Genomic DNA, 17916 nt, shown 5'->3' on the forward strand with positions numbered 1-17916 from the left:
GCACTAACCTCGTTTCTATGCATTGCCCACATATGTTTAATGTGGTAGATGCTCTAAAGCTTAGGACTCACCAACAGGAATGAATGCAATCTCACATGCTTGAATCAGTATGATGCCTTCTCAGGACCAGCTGTGTGCCCGTCACAACACTGAAATAGCAGAGGTGTTGCACGTCAAGATCGAGACATATTGGCAGAACTCTGTGATAAAAACACTTTACAATTTCATAGCACCTTTCATTCCAAAGTGTTTCAGAAGCTATATACATTCAGCACCACAGAAAGATGATAGAGGCAGCAGACTCCATGGGGTGAAGGAGGTGTCAAGGGATGGAGTGGGGGTGGAGGAATAAGTAAGCCAAGGACAATGGGACATTTCTCTATTAAAGGCAACACAACACCAAAAAATTTTCAAAGGAAAAAAAAAATCTTTAAGGTTCATGTTCAAAGAATAATAATGCATAGGTTCATGTTCAGAATCATTTTCATAGGATGTATTCTGTGAGCACAGAGAAAAAGAAAAGAAAATCAGAAATGACCTAAACAAACAAGAATATTAAAGACATCAGGAACTCAGTAAGGTCTGAATCCAGTAACTACAGCTTGTATAGACTATCTCGGACTTCTTGATTAAAAAATCAAGTCCTAAAATCTTAGAAGACAGCTTTCCATAACATATTCTCTGACATGGGAAGTAGCTTTCTGTTTACAGAGCATTTAGTAGAAGAAATGACTTTTCTAAGTATTACAAAATGCAAACATCTAACTTAACCTTAATATACTTGATGACAATGTGGGTAGTTTGTATATGTTCTGGGGGGGGGAATGTCATTATATGACAGAACTTGAAAATGGAAACTTTTTAATGACTCCTAGAGTGTTTGCCTTTAAAAGAAATCATTTTCTAGCTGCTGTTTCCCATTTGTTACCAGGGACTCTTGGGGGCTTCCAGTGACTTGGAAAGAGTTCTATTTTCACTTCTGCTGGCTCCTGTGACTACATCCAGATGATAAATGAGGACCTACAAGCTCCCACAAGACAGTTTTAAAGAGTCTGTTCTCCAGGCAGTTTGTGGCTACCTGCCAGGGAAGCACATACCAAATTAAAAGGGAGAGGGGAGAAATTCTTTGCTATTTCATATTTCCTGGGGTTTCCAATGAACTCATTGCATTAGTCTTCTTTGTGAAATGTTTTAGTAAATGTGCTTATTTATGAACATTCACAAAAACCTCAAGATAACAAGGAAGGAGAAAACAGGGATTCTTAGACCAGAAATCCATCTTTCTACTCTTTTTTATTCACTATCTTCCTGTCTTTTTTCCTCCCACTTTCACTTGAGACAAGGTGGTGAAATCTTCCCCCGCCAGCAGATAACAGTGGTCACTCCATCAGGAGGATGTAATCTTGAATCACAGAGTTATTGTTTTGTCAAAGAAAAAATCATGTTACTCGTATCCCACAAAGGTATTTTCCTTTAAGAAAAATCATTAAAATGACCCGTTACTCTTGTGTCCTCACACTATAATTCTGGGCCACAGGCAACGTTCTGCTCAAAGGCCTATTTTTATAAATGATGAAAAGTAACTGATGCATCTGGTTATCTCTCAGAATTTTGTCAGTTTCACAACTAGAAATGGTGCTGCCAGGCTCACTCCAAAGGAAGCTGGTGGTGAAGTGTAGGCTTCAGATAAGGATTTACACTGAGAGTCCAGCTCCAGAAACTGCACAAAAGATTATAGATATGAGACAGGCAAAGAGTAAGGTGTAGTTGTAAAATTAGTTATCGCAATCTTGCAGATAAATGAATATATTCCATTTTGGTTTGCTGCACATTTGACGATAGTGCAGAAACAAAACTGAATATACACCTTGTGAATTATAATAATCTAACTTGCCAGCTTGGAATAACAATATAAAAAGAAAGGAAAGTTACCAGTTAAATGGCATCTTTTAAGCAATGAAGTCTTTGGAATTATATCTTTATTTGACTCATCATTTGACTTATTGATAGTTCATTTGTTTCTCAAAGATTTAAGCTGCCTCAACAGTTAATTAATGTCAACTACATAAATACCAATTGAGGGCTTACTCCATTCAGGCATAGTTCTAGCAATTGGGAGTTCTTAGTAATAAAGACAAGTATGGTTTTGCCTCTCAAAGTTTACTGTCTAACATTTCAGTCTGGTTGAGCGTGAAGAATGTAATTTTCCTAGAATGAACTACTGAAACTAGAACAGTACTATTGAGACGTTTATGTTCCTTACATCATCCACTACTTTTTAAACACCTATTTATTGAGTGGAAATGTTTATCTTTAACACAAAATTTACCATACCAATCTGTAAAATCTAGCAAGTTCTCTTCTGCTGTCTGAGTTCATACTCATTAAAGACATTCTACATGGATAATAAAACATTTTCAGAGCTCAGATGAACAGTTTAGTGTAACCGAATTTAACTCCAAAAACACCTGATTGTCTCTGAAATATAAAGCATATTGTATGCCCCCCTCCAAGGAGCACAAAACCAATTAAGACATGGTGCCCACTCAGGTTGTTTCGGTGCTATTCAGGAAATATTTACGTGAAGAGCAGGAATAGAAAGTAGATTGAGATGGACACTGTAACACAGGTTTAAACTTATGCTGTAGGTGTATATGGTATCAAAAGCTTAACTTTAGCTAAGACAACTGGAGATCTCTACAGAAGCTGTAATTGCAAGAATGCCATGAAGAATGAATTAATCTCACCAAGCAGATTGGGTGAGGGCAGAAGAGTACAATGGTTAAGAATTGGCAACACAGTATGATGGGCAGAATTCTGGCACTCTTTCTTACTAATTGCATGATTTGGTCTAGTTTCTCATTTGTGAACAAGGATAATGTAAGAGTACATCATAAGGATGCTATAAATATTAAATACAATGATTCATGTAAAGTACTTTACACAGTGCCTGTTACATAGTGCTCAATAAATATTAGTTTCTATTATAGAGTATGAGTAAAGGAAGAGAAGCAGGGAAGTATAGATCATGTTTAAAGAATAGCTGAAGAGGTACATGCAGGGCCTATTGAAAAAGGGACCTTGACAGATAGATTATTGAGGGCCTCAAAATACAAGAAAGAAAAGTAACATGGCCTTTATTATATATGTAATAAAAAACCACCCAAGAGTTTGGCATAAGGGAGTGACATAGCCAAACCATAATTAAATTGTGTTTCACTCTTACCAATTTTAAGATATTTCTAAAGCCTTTTTAAGATGAATAGCTGTACAATGATCAGGATTTTGAGTAGTGACAATAATAACTACTGTTCACCAAGCACATAATATACACAAGCATTGTGCTCAGTAGTCTGCATATTTTTTAATTTAATCTTTACCCCCCCAAAAAAAACAATAAACCACATATAATCAGATAAGTATAAGAGAAGAGAAAACTAAAGCTCAAAGAGGTTTTTTTTTTTTTTTTAAGATTTTATTTATTTGACAGAGAGACAGCCAGCAAGAGAGGGAACACAAACAGGGGGAGTGGGAGAGGAAGAAGCAGGCTTCCAGCAGAGGAGCCTGATGTAGGACTCGATCCCAGAACACTGGGATCACGCCCTGAGCCAAAGGCAGACACTTAAAGACTGAGCCACCTAGGTGCCCCTCAAAGAGGTTTTAAAAAAAGCCCAAGGTCACACAGCTTAAAGAGAAGTGAATATTACGGAACAATAAGTCCTTCAACAAACTTAATAGCATGGTTCTGGTTTGTTCTATCTTAACACATATCACAATCCATTGTATTTGACTGCTTAATTGTCTGCTACCCCCACTAGAGTGAAAGTTCCTTGAATTGGAGACTGTACATCAGTCACTATTGTGATCTAGGCAATTAACAACCAAGTTGTGAATAAATAAATAAATGGATAAATGTAATTTTATGACAGAATTTTCCTTAAATGCCATATTTATAAACTTCATCTGACTTATCTCAAGACTGCTAGAGCTGTTTCTAGAATATATGTACAGAGTTTATATTTTCAATTTTTTTAAACTTTGTAACACAGAATACTTTCAGGAATTTTTGTGGTCTGATTAATGTATTAGACTCTTTAAAATATAAACAAAATAAGACTTTCAGAGTATTTGATTAATGCACCTTGTATTTGTGCCATCAACAAATTCATGGTTTTTTGTTAAATAATTTACATTATTCTAGACAAGGGAAGCTTCAAATTTCTATTCTTTGAGTAATCTTTTCCATGAAAAGGAAAAGTTATTTCTTAAAACTTAAAACTTGGGAGTCTTCTAGAGTCAATTTAACCCATATTCAACCCAATCAAGAAAGAAAAAGTACAAAACAAAGATATAAACATGAAACACAATTAATAACTTTAAAAATGGGCAATCAATAAGATTAAAAAGAATATAAACACTTCAGACCATTTAAGTATGGGTTTTGTCTGGCTGACTGATGTTGACTCTCTGAGTCCAAACTAACATGACATAAACAGAAGTTATACCATCATTTGTTCAATACATTAAAACTGATATTATCTGTTAAACATTACTATGGATAATCTTAAATGGCTTGCAATTTAAAAGAGGAAAGCCCATAAGACAATTTGATTTTTCCAGAAGATTAACAACCCAAATAGCTTTATATATATATATATATATATATATAATATTTTTTTATTACCAAATAGCTTTTTCTCTTTGGTTCAACACACAAAATGTGAGGCTTATGATGATTCATAAAGGGTAAATGTTGGCTAGAAAAATCAAGTTCTAGGTTTTTTTCTTTTTTTAAAAGATTTTATTTATTTGTTTGACAGAGAGAGAGAGACAGCCAGCAAGAGAGGCAACACAAGCAGGGGGAGTGGGAGAGGAAGAAGCAGGCTCCCAGCGGAGCAGGGAGCCTGATGCGGGGCTCAATCCCAGGACCCTGGGATCACACCCTGGGCCGAAGTCAGACGCTTAACAACTGAGCCACCCAGGCACCCCAAGTTCTAAGTTTTTTAAATTACCAGAAATAATCCAGATAGAAAATAAACATGTAAATGTATCTGGATGATTTGGTGAGCACCAAAAATTTTAATTTCTGTATTAGGATTTTCTTATCTTCCATGTTTTCTATAGTTGTAATAAACAGTCTGAGTCCATTTATAATGTTTGACTGTCAACAGATTTTAAGGCCCATCACCACCCTTGGTTTTCTGCCCCTCAGATGGGCAAGCTGATAAGAAACCCCAGATGCTGAGTTCTTTGGTGTGAATGGGAAGTTCAAAACACATAATCCATGGGCCATGCACAGGAACTCATAATCTTGACTTATCCCCTAGCTACAGTAAAAGCTAAGCCAGTCTCCTTTCCCTATCCCTTCAAACTATCTCTGGAACAGCTTAGGAGCCAACCCTGCACTTCACAGAAAACTCATTTGCAAGTAATAAACCTTTTCATACCAACTTGGTGCATGTGTGGTGTCATCAGTCTCAACATCAGAATCAAGTTTTGGGTTAGAATTCATTCACCTCTACAGAGTGGGTGACAACTGTCAATGTATATTATTTTTATAACTTAAAAAGCACACAAAAATGAACAAACTTTAGGGGTGCCTGGCTAGCTCAGTTGGAAGAGCATGTGACTCTTTTTTTTTTTTTTTAAGATTTTATTTATTTATTCGACAGAGATAGAGACAGCCAGTGAGAGAGGGAACACAAGCAGGGGGAGTGGGAGAGGAAGAAGCAGGCTCACAGCAGAGGAGCCTGATGTGGGACTCGATCCCATAACGCCGGGATCACGCCCTGAGCCGAAGGCAGACGCTTAACCGCTGTGCCACCCAGGTGCCCCGGAAGAGCATGTGACTCTTGATCTCGGGGTTCTTATTTGAGTCCCATGTGATGTGTGGAGATTACTTAAATGAATAAAACTTTAAAACATGAACAAGGTTTAAGAGTACTGATGAACCTTATTAGCCTACAGCATCTCTCTCATGCACACACACATCCACGCACACATACACATACACACACATAGCAAGATAAAATACATGTCACTTTTCAATGCATATTTCCCGGATATTTTGCAAAAATAATTTTACATTAGATCATGGAAGAAATTAAACTACTGCTTTCAAATAACTTGTGGAAATATTATATGGTATGAATAAATGACAAAAGACAGTGAGGAAATTCTGATCAGAGTAGATTGCGAAAATAAAAGTATTACAGGTAAACATTTATCAAGTGCTATTGTGAACTAGGCTCAATTATAAAAGCTTTATATGTATTTACTCCTTTAGTCCTCACAACAGCCCTGTACAGTAGATATTTCAGGATCCCATTTTACAGGTGGGGAAACTAAAGCCCAAGGAGATTAAGTAACTTGCTTAAGATCATAAAACTAGTAAGTGGGAGAGGTAAGATTTGAAAAACCAAAATACATGCTTCCACAATTACATACCATAAAATATCTCCTAAAACACCTTCTCTCTAAAATTAAATAAAACTGTTATTAGAGGATGGTTCAAGATGATGGTGTAGGAAGATCCTGAACTCACCACCTCCCACAGACACGCTAAATCTACAGTTACATATAGAATAAATTCCCTTTGAAAAAGATCTGAAAACTAGCTGAGCACCTCCTTCACAACAAACAGCAAAATCAAGATAGTTAGGAGACACGGAGATGTAGTCTTGCCAAAAACCCCACCCCCAGCATAGCATCCCTCAATCAGGAGGGATCTCACAAACTGGAGCTTCTCTCTGAGGAGTGAGGGGTTTGTGCCCCACAGGCACTCCAACCCAGGACCTATAATGGAGAAATGAGACCCCAAAACATTTGGCTTTGAAAACTAATGGGGCTCACATCCAGGAGACCTAAAGGACAGTAGGGAACTGAGAAACTTCTCTTAAAGGGCTTATGTACAGACTCACTCACCCCAGGGACCAGTGCAAAATGTGCAGTTTAGAAATCACCTAGACTATAAGTGAAGATGATTCATTTGGTAATCTTATAGCATCTGCCAGAGGGGCAGGGGCCTGATGGGACACTCTCCAGAGCTGGAGACGCTGACAGGAACCATTTTTGTGCTCTCCCTCTACCATGATAATTTTGATGGATGTGCCCAGACCCTGTGCTCTTCCACTGCCTCACTAAAGAAAACAGGTGCATCCTAGCCCTGCATTTTCCTAACTCCCTGTGAAAGTAGGCAAGCAGGGCCCAGCACTGCACTCTTCAGCTGCCTTGTTAAAGCCAGGGAGCATGTGCAGTCCACAGTAAGAGATACCCCTTGATCACCTAGCTCTGTTGGCCAGGGAGAGGCTTGCATTCCTGGGTCCCACAGGACTGTCACAATCAGACAGACCACTTTTAGCAGACTACCACCCCAGGGCACCACACAGAAAACAGACTGAAACACACCCCCAGACTTTTTTGAAAAAGACATATATACTCATCCTGGAGCTTCAGCCTGAAGGGCAGACTTCAGGTTTGCCACATATCTATAGGTTACAAAATGCTCTCATGGAATGTAGGTGGAGGCACACCATCTTTGTGCTTTCCCTAGGCCTCATTATAACTCACTGGTGTCTCCCAGAAAGGAGTTTATACACTTGTCTGAATCTCCGATTTTTGCATCCGTCACCAGGAGACATCTCTAGATTGGTCTGATCTGGAGGCTGGCAGATTCTGATTGTGGTAACAAGGAACTGTATATATTTGTATACTTTAAAAACTCTTGCCTGGGGCGCCTGGGTGGCTCAGTCATTAAGTGTCTGCCTTCGGCTCAGGGCGTGATCCCTGGCATTCTGGGATCGAGCCCCATATCAGGCTCCTTGGCTGGGAGCCTGCTTCTTCCTTTCCCACTCCCCCTGCTTGTGTTCCCTCTCTCGCTGGCTGTTTCTCTCTGTCAAATAAATAAATAAAATCTCATAAATAAATAAATAAATAAATAAATAAATAAATAAATAAAAGCTCCTGCCTGAGTATCTGGCTTCCAACTAGCCTGAAACTAGGTGCTGACTGAGAGTCCTCTTTTTGGAACACTGACAGGTCTTGGTACATCCTCAACAAATGGAAACTATTACAAATAAATCAGTGTGCTTAGACAATTACAAGGGTTTGTGAGACAACCAAGAGCTAAGGCAAGGTTGAAAGATAAGGTCCATCTCCTACAAAAGGCCATTTCTTAAAGACTGGAAGAGATAGCTATTTCCTAGTACAGAGAAACAGAGAGTCAAACAAAATTAGGAAACAGAGAAATGTGTTCTAAACAAAGCAACAAGATAAAACTATAGGGAAAAGCCTTAATGAAACAGAGATAGATAATTTATCTGATAAAAAATTCAAAGTAATGCTCATAAAGATGCTCATGGAATTTGGGAGAAGAATGGATAAACACAATGAGAACTTCAGCAAAGAGACAGAAAAATATAAGAAAATACCAAACAGAAGTCACAGAGATGTCTTCAGCTCTTACTATTGAACTGAAAAATATACTACAGGGGTTCAACATAAGACGAGATGAAGCAGAAGAAAGGATCAGTGATCTACAAGACAGGACAGTGGAACTCACACAAACAGAACAACAGAAAAAAATTTTAAATGTGAAGATACCTTAAGTGAACTATGGAATAATATCAAGCAAAATAACATTGGCATTATAGGGGTCCCAGAAGGAGAAGTGAGAGAGAAAACAGGAGAAAACTTATTTGAAGAAATAATGGCTGAAAACTTCCCTAACCTGGGAAAGGAAAAAAGGCATGCAGATCCAGGAAACCCAGAGAATTCCAAATAAAATGAACCCCAAAAGATCCATACCAAGACACATTATAATTAAAATGTCAAAAGTTGAAGGTAGAGAGAAAATCTTAAAAGCAGCAAGAGAAAAGCAATTTGTTACATACAAAGTAACTTCCACAAGACTGAGCAGAATTTTCAGCAGAAACTTTGCAGGCCAGAAAGGAATGAAATTATATATTCAAAGTGCTGAAAGGATAAAACTTCCAACCAAGAATATTTTACTCAAAAGGATTATCATTCAGAATTGAAGGAGAGATAGGCTTTCCCAAACAAGCAAAAAATAAAGGAGTTCATCACCACTAATCCAGACTTAAAAAAATATTAAGCTGAAAAAAAGAACATTAATTAACAGCAAGAAAATTTATGAAAGTATAAATCTCACTGGTAAAAGTAAATACATACTACAGGTAGTGAATTAATCAGTTATGAAGTTAATATAAAGGTTAAAAAACAAAAGTAGTAAAAATAAGTATAATTACTATAATCAGTTAAGGAATACACAAAATTTTAGAATGTAAAATGTGACATCAAAACATAAAACATGGGAGGGGGGAGTAAAAGAATATAGTTTTAGAATGTATTCAAACTTAAATATCTAGCAACTTAAAATAGGCTAGTTAGGCTTTTATATGTGAGTTCATGACAACCACAAAGCAAAACTTACAGGAGATTTAAAAAGAAGGAGGAGAAGGAAGAGGAGGAGGAGGAGAAAAAGAAGGAGAAGGAGAAGGGAAGGAGGAGAGAGGGGGAGAAAGAGGAGGAGGGGGGAGGAGGGGGAGAGAGAGGAGGAGGAAGGAACCTAAGCATAACACTAAAAGTCATCAAACCATAACAGAAAAGAGCAAAATAAGAACAAAGGAGCAGGGAGAAACTACAAAACAGTCAGAAAACAATTAACAAAATGGCAATAAGTACATACCCATCAATAATTACTTTAAATGTAAATGAACTAAATTCTCCAATCAAAAGACACAGACCAGCTGAATGGATAAAAAGCAAACAAACAACAACAACAAAAGCCAAGACCATCTATATGTTGCCTACAAGAGACTCACTTCCAATGTAAAGACGCACACAAACTGGAAGCAAAGGGATGGAAAAAGGTGTTTCACATAAATGGAAATCAAAAGAAACCTGGGGTAGCTATACTTATATCAAATAAAATTGGACTTTAAAACAAAGACTGTAATAATAGATAAAGGAGAACATTATATAATGATATGGGGTCAATCCCACAAAAAAATAAACATTTGTAAATATTTATTCATCCAAATAGGAGCACCTAATATATAAAATAAATATTAACAGATCTAAAGGAAGAAATTGACGGCAATACAATAATAGTAGAGGACATTAATATCCCACTTACACCAATGGATAGATTATCCATACAGAAATTCAATAAGGAAACATCAGCCTTAAACAATATATTAGACCAGATAGACTTAATAGATATACAGAGAACATTCCTTCCAAAAGCAGCGGAGACACATTCTTCTCAAATGAACATGAAGCATTCTCCAGGATAAATCATATGTTAGGCCACAAAACAAGTCTCAATAAATTTAAGAAATTTGAAATTATATCAAGTGTCTTTTCTGACCACAATGGCATAAAACTAGAAATCAGTTATAAGGAGAATACTGAGAAAATCACAAATATGCAGAAATTAAACAACATGACTGAACAGTCAATGAATAAATCAAAGGAGAAATAAAAAAATACCCTGAGACAAATAAAAATGGAAATATAACTTTCTAAAATCTATGGGATGCAGTAAAAGTGGTTTTAAAAGGGAAGGTCATACTGGTACAGGCCTAATTCAAGGAACAAGAAAAATTTCAAATAAACGATTTAACTTCACACCTAAAGGAACTAGGGAAAAAAAGAACAAATGAAGCCCAAACTTAGTAGAATGAAGTAAATAAGAAAGATCAGAGTAAAAATATATAACAGAGATTAAAAAGACAATAGAAAAGATCTGTGAAATGAAAAGCTGGTTCTTTGAAAAAAATTTTAAAACTGACAAACACTATTAGCTAGATTCATCAAGAAAAAATGAGAGAGGGTTCAAATAAATAAAATCAGAAATGAAAAAAGTTACAACTGATACCACAGAAAGACAAAGCACTATAACAGACTACTATGGACAATTATAAACCAACAAACTGGACAACCTAGAAGAAATATATAAATTCCTAGAAACATACAACCTCCCAAGACTTAATCATGAATAAATAGAAAATCTGAATAGATCATTTACTGCTAAGGATATTAAATCAGTAATCAAAACCTCTCAACAAACAAAAGTCCAAGACCAGATGGCTTCACTGGCTAATTCTACCAAATATTTAAAGATTTAATATCTATCTTTCTCAAACTCTTTCAGCAAATTGAAGAGGAAAGTATTCTTCCAAATTCATTTTATGAAGCCAGCATTGCCCTGATATCAAAATCAGACAAGGTCACCACAAAAAAGAAAATTGTAGACCAATATCCCTGATAAGCACAAATGAAAAAATCCTCAACAAAATATTAACAAACTGAATTCAACAATACAGTGAAAGGATCATTTAGTATGGATCAAGTGGGATTTATTCCAGGGATGCAAGAATGGTTCTACATCCATAAATCAATGTGATACACCACATTAACAGAATTAAAAAGAAAAATCATATGACCATCTCAATAGATACAGGAAAAGCATTTGACAAAATTCAACATCCATTTATATAAAATCTCTGAACAAAGTGGGTATAGATGGAATGTACCTCAATATAATAAAGGCCGTATACAACAAGCCCACAGCTAACGTCATAGTCAGTGGTATGAAGCCGTTCTTCTAAGATCAGGAACATGACAAGGATGCTCAATCTTGACACTTTATTCAACATAGTATTGGAAGTCGTAGCCAGAGCTATTACTCAAGAAAAACAAATAAAAGGAATCCAAATTGGGAAGGAAGTAGTAAAATTGTCACTATTTTTGTGGACAACATGATTTTATATATAGAAAACCATAAGAGACTGTTAAGCATAGGGAACAAACTCAGGGTTGCTGGAGGGGATGTGGGTTAGGGGGATAGGGTAATTGGGTGATGGGCATTAAAGAGGGCACTTGATGTAATGCGCAATACGTGATATATGCAACTGATGAATCACTAAATTCTACCCCTGAAGCTAATAATACCCTATATATTAACTAACTTGAATTTAAATAAACTCTAAAAAAAAGAAAAGAAAAGAAAAGAAAAGAAAACCCTAAAGACTCCACCAAAAAAACCTCTTTAAATAATGAATTCAGTAAAGTTACAGGGTATAAAAACAACATACAAAAATATGTTGCATTTCTATACACTAAGAATGAACTATCAGAAAGAGAAATTAAGAACACAATCCCATTTAATATTGCATCAAAAACAATAAAATACCTAGGAATAAATTTAACCAAAAAGATGAAAGATCTGTCCACCAAAAATTACAAGACATTGATGAAAGATTAAAGTAATTAAAGATTAAACACAATTAAATAGAAAGATATTCTGTGCTCACAAATTGGAAGAGTTAACACTGTCAAAATATCCGTATTACTCAAAGCAATCTACAGGTTCAATGCAATCCCTACCAAAATTCCAATGGCATTTTTCACAGAACTAGAACAAATAATTCTAAAATTTATGTGGAACCTCAAAAGACCCCACATAGCCAAATTAACCTTGAGAAAGAACAATACAGGAAGTATCATTCTCCCTGATTTCAAACTGTACTACAAAGCTAAAGTATTCAAAACATGATGTTGGCATAAAAGCAGACACAGAGATCAATAGAACAGCAGAGCAAAACCAGAAATACATAGTCAATTAATCTAAGACAAAAGGGAAAATATTTACAATGAAAAAAGGAGAGTCTCTTTAATAAATGGTGTTGAAAAAGCTGGACAGCCACATGCAAAAGAATGAAACTAAACTACTATCTTACATCATACACAAAAATTAATTCAAAATGGATTAAAGACTTGACCATAAGACCTGAATCATAAAGCTCCTAAAAGAAACATAGTTGATAATCTTGACATTGGTCTTGATGTTTTTTGGAATTTAAATCTAACAGCAAGGCAACAAAAGCCAAAATAAATAAGTGGGACTGCATCAAATTAAAAGCCTCTGCACAGCAAAGAAAACCATCAATAAAATGAAAAGGCAACCTACTGAATGGGAGAAGATATTTGCAAATCATGTATCTGTTAAGGGGTTAATATCCAAAATATATAAAGAACTCATATAACTGAATAGCAAAAAGATAAGAACAATCTGATTTTTTAAATGGGCAAAGAGTAGTTCTAATTTTTAAAAAACGGTCAGAGGATCTAAATAGACATTATTCTAAAGAAGGCATACAGATGGCAAACAGGCACATGAAAAGATGCTCAGCATCACTAATCATCTGGAAAGTGCAAATCAAAACCACACTGAGATATGACGTCAGACCTACTGGGATGGCTATCATAAAAAAGACAAGAGATAACAAACGCTGGTGAGGATGTTGAGGAAAGGGATCCATTGTGCACTGTTGGTGGGAATGTAAATTGGTTCAGCCACTGTGGAAGACAATATATAGGTTCCTCAAAAAATTAAAAACAGAACTATATGATCTAGTAATTCTACTTCTGGGCATTTGTTTGGAGAAAATGAAAACATACATTCAAAAAGATATATGCATCCCTATGTTCAGTGCAGTATTATTCACAAGAGTCAAGAAATGAAAACAACCTAAATGGCCATCAATGGATGAATGGATAAAGAAGATGTAATATATATATATATATATATATATATATATATACACACACACAATGGAATACAACTCAACCATAAAAAATAATGCAATCTTGCCATTTGCAACAACATGGATGGACCCAGAGGGTATTATGCTAAGTGAAATAAGTCAGACAGAAAAAGGCAAATACTCTATGATCTCACTTATATGTAGAATTTTAAAAAACAAAACAAAGCAAACTCATAGATATGGACAATAGAGTAGCGGTGACCAGAGGGTAGGAGGAGTGGGTAAAATGAGTGAAGGGAGTGGGGAGGTACAAACTTCCAGCTGCAAGATGAACAGGCTATGGGATATGGTGTGCAACAGGGTTACTATAGTCAGTGGTATTGTGGTGCATATTTGAAGGTTGCTGGGAGAATGGATCTTAAAAGCTCTCATCATGGGGTATACCTGGCATGCTCAGTTGGTGGAGCATGTGACTCTTAATCTTGGGGTTGTAAGTCTGAGCCCCATGTGGGGTGTGGAGATTACTTAAAAATAAAATCTTTAAAAAAAAACTAACTAAACAATAGGACGCCTGGGTGGCTCAGTCAGTTAAGCGTCTGCCTTTGGCTCAGGTCATGATCCCAGGGTCCTGGGATTGAGTCTGGAATCAGGCTCCTTGCTCAGCAGGGAGCCTGCCACTCCCCCTGCTTGCGCTCTCTCTTTATCGCTCGCTTTCTCTCTCTGACAAATAAATAAATAAAATCTTTTTAAAAAATTAACAAAATAAATTTTTTAAGTTCTCATCATAAAAAAAATTGTAACTTTTTATGGTGACAAATGATGACTAGACATTGTGGTGATCATTTTGCAGCGTATACAAGTGTATCATTACATTGTCCACCTATAACATAATGAAAGTCGATTTTACCTCAGTAAAAGATTTAATAACTCCATTTTATCATAATTATATTTTATACATGATTTATCTATTCCTTTTATGTGAACATTTAAGTTTTCATCATTTTTCCAGTGATCAAGCCCTAAACTAAACACAAGCTCCAGAATGGCAGTTATCATGGGTTAAATTTATATCATGGGTTAAATCCATTCACATTTTTCCTTTTCCTACAAATGGCCCAATTTTCCTTCATGCATCATCTCTTCCCCCATACAACCCAAATGCATAAAGGGGCAATTACCACATCGTGAGCTTCAGGAGTAAATCTGATTGGTTTAAATCACCTCTGACAGGACGAAATCAGAGAGGGAGACAAGCCATAAGAGACTCTTATCATAGGAAACAAACTAAGGGTTGCTGGAGGGGACGGGGGTGGTGGGATGGGGTAACTGGGTCATAGACATTAAGGAGGGTATGTGTTGTAATGAGCACTGGGTATTATATAAGACTGATGAATCACAGACCTATACCCCTGAAACAAATAATACATTATATGTTAATTAATTGAATTTAAATTAAAAAATAAATAAAAGCTTAGGGTGACATACATACATACATACATGCATACATACATACATACATCACATCTGCCACAGTGATTGGGTCAGGAATACGGACATAAACCAATTAGCATAGGTCATTGACCTAGCCACAATAATTAGTTCAGGAATGGACATGTTATCTAATTTAGATCAATGAAATGCAAAGAAAGATTTAATATAACTCCTGAGAAATCATTTTTCTCACTCATAATAATAAAAAAAAACAGAAAACAAGTTCTCACTTCCTCCAAAAGTGTTGAAGCAGAACTACAAAGCTTAAAATAACTGCAGTCATTTTACCTCCATGAAGGAAGCCAGCCTGAAGATGAATCCAATACACAGAGGAGGGTACAGCTGAGCAAACTGGAGAAACAGACAGACTACTGGATTAAGCCAGCTTGCAGCTCGCCTCCTCTGAATTTTTGAGCATGGGAGCTAATAATATTTATGTTTGTTTAAGCTAGTTTAATTTTGTTTTCTGTTACTTGCAGTCCTAACTCACATATGTAAAATCAGACTCCCTCTAGTGATTTTATACTACTCTATCCTTTCAACAAACATCTGTACAAAACACCCTCTTGGTACCAGTATAACACTCCCTATTCATGTGAAGTGGGGCATTAATAACTTTTCTCTAAGACTTGAAGTTATAGGTCTATATTTTTCATTTCCAGAAATGTTAACTCCTTTACTTCACTATTTCTCATCATAACTACTCCCAGGCTTTTTTTTACAGTTTGTTCCTGGGTACTACATCAGAACAGAGATCAGTAGGAGGAAGCTCAAAAGAGCCTCAAGATTGTTTTCAGTGTTTTATTCCTTATACTCCCTGAGTCAACCTTCACATAGGACTCTGATGCAATGACTGAGGGTCACATGGAAAGTCACTGAAGGATGAAATAACATTGGTCAAATGGAGCACTTATGTCAGTGACATCTCACACGTTAAAAAGTAGGGAGTGTGGGGGTGCCTGAGTAGCCTAGTCAGTTAAGCATCCAAGTCTTGAATTTCAGCTCAGGTCATGATCTCAGGGTCATGAAATCAAGCCCCAAGTCGGGCTCGCACTGGGAGTGGAGTCTGCTTAAGATTTTCTCTCTCCCTGTCTCTCTGTCCTTCCCCTACCCTCTCTTTCCCCTTGTCTCTCTCGTTCGCTCTCTCAAGAAAGAAAGAAAGAAAGAAAGAAAGAAAGAAAGAAAGAAAGAAAGAAAAAGTGGGGAGTAAGGAATGATTGGTTAATGGTTGAGGTCTAGGCACTTCAAGAAATATTATATCGTTGTGCAGTTTCTTTAAATTATGATTCTAGATAGTATTCTAGATTCTATAGTAAAACATGAAGGAAAACTTAGTTATAATACTAAGTAGAGAAAAAGATACAAAATTATATACACAATATTTATTGTTATGTAAGAGTCACAAACCAAAAGACAAAGCAAAACATAATTTTTAAAACTCTGAAGCACCCTAAACTAAAAGTAAACAAAACAAACACCAAAAATACAATAACAGTGGTTACCCTGGACACTCTAGAATTTTTTTCCTATTTTTTTCTTTCACGTTTTTTAATGAGCATAGATGACTCAATGAAGGAAACTTTTAGTGTTTTAACATTAGAATGCTAGCATCATTTTCACTAACCATATTTTTTATTTGGCAGATTTGTTTGAGATTTACAAAGATAAGAAAGTTAAGGAGGGAACATTCAGCATTGCAGAGCTTGAGGGTCTCAATGTCCACTTTCCCAAAGAAGTTTTCTAGGCCAAAGGAGATGAACAGTATCCAAAATAAGACCTCACCCTCCATAAAATTTAAATATTGTCCCTTAGGTGCTAAGAAACAAAAGACCACCAGTCAGGTCTTCTGGGTCACTTGGCAATCTCTCAGCCTCCTCCAAAGAGTAGTATCATGCAAGAAATAACATAGCTGACAAAGGGACAAAAAAGGAAAGCACAGAGTTGTGAATCAGTCCAACCTACACTATGCAAAGGGAAGAAGGAAGAGGCAAGGAATTAGATAACACCAGGCTGTAAATCTCGATATACCATTATTTTCCAAAAGTGAAGCACAAAGTACAAGAGGGAAACAAAGGGAAGACAGAGGAAAATGAAGTGGAGGGAGATGGAATTGGGAAGATAGATGCCAGAGATATGTATACAAAAGAACAAACGATAAACCAGAATTATGGAGAGAGATAAAGGAGTTAATAGAAAGGACAGAAAGAAAGTGAACAGGCAACCAAACAAGAAAGGATATTCCCAGTGGTGTCAGAACTGATGATGGAAAACTTAGTGAGACCTTGGGAAGGGAAGGTGGAGGTGAATGACAAATGTGCCGCATCAAAATAAATCATCTTTTCTAGATCTTCTGCAGGAACAAATTTTCCAGAGATTTAGATTTGGTAAACAGACCAACCTGGATCACAGTGAGGAACTTATAGGGGATTTGAGATGTCAAACACACAGAAGCCAAGGTTTGCCTGTGATGTTGAAAATAACACCAACATGGCTTTTCAGTATCAGGACCATTTCAAATAACTGCAGTTCAGACAGACGTCCCTGAAAACCTAAGACAATATATTAGTTTTTCTTTAGTTGTAAGATGTAGTAACAATCATTCATATTCGCTTTATATAGCCTTGTTAATTTTCCTCACACTTGAAAGCTATGTATTGTATCCATGTATGTTTTGTATTATTTAACATATTTACATTTAGTATTTGAAATCAACTCATTATTTATTACAACATGAGAGAACTGTCTGACTGAAAGAAAACACATTTTAAATAATCTATATTTTCTTATTTTTAAAATTAAAATTATTAAAGCACAAACTGTTAACTGGGAGTGAATTTTGTGCTTGAAGTTGCTT

The 17916-nt window shown here is 36.1% G+C and overlaps 1 long non-coding RNA gene across 1 annotated transcript in view; it reads right to left on the reverse strand.

Moving 5' to 3' along the window:
• Positions 1–17916, reverse strand: part of LOC130543329 (uncharacterized) — a 576439-nt gene that overhangs the window by 434174 nt on the left and 124349 nt on the right. Inside the window, exon 2 of the long non-coding RNA XR_008958599.1 lies at positions 72–149. This is a non-coding gene — a long non-coding RNA (uncharacterized LOC130543329). The remainder of the gene's footprint in view (positions 1–71; positions 150–17916) is intronic.

This window comes from Ursus arctos, unplaced genomic scaffold (genome assembly GCF_023065955.2).
Source record: "Ursus arctos isolate Adak ecotype North America unplaced genomic scaffold, UrsArc2.0 scaffold_11, whole genome shotgun sequence".
In the NCBI taxonomy this organism is placed as follows: Eukaryota; Metazoa; Chordata; class Mammalia; order Carnivora; family Ursidae; genus Ursus; species Ursus arctos.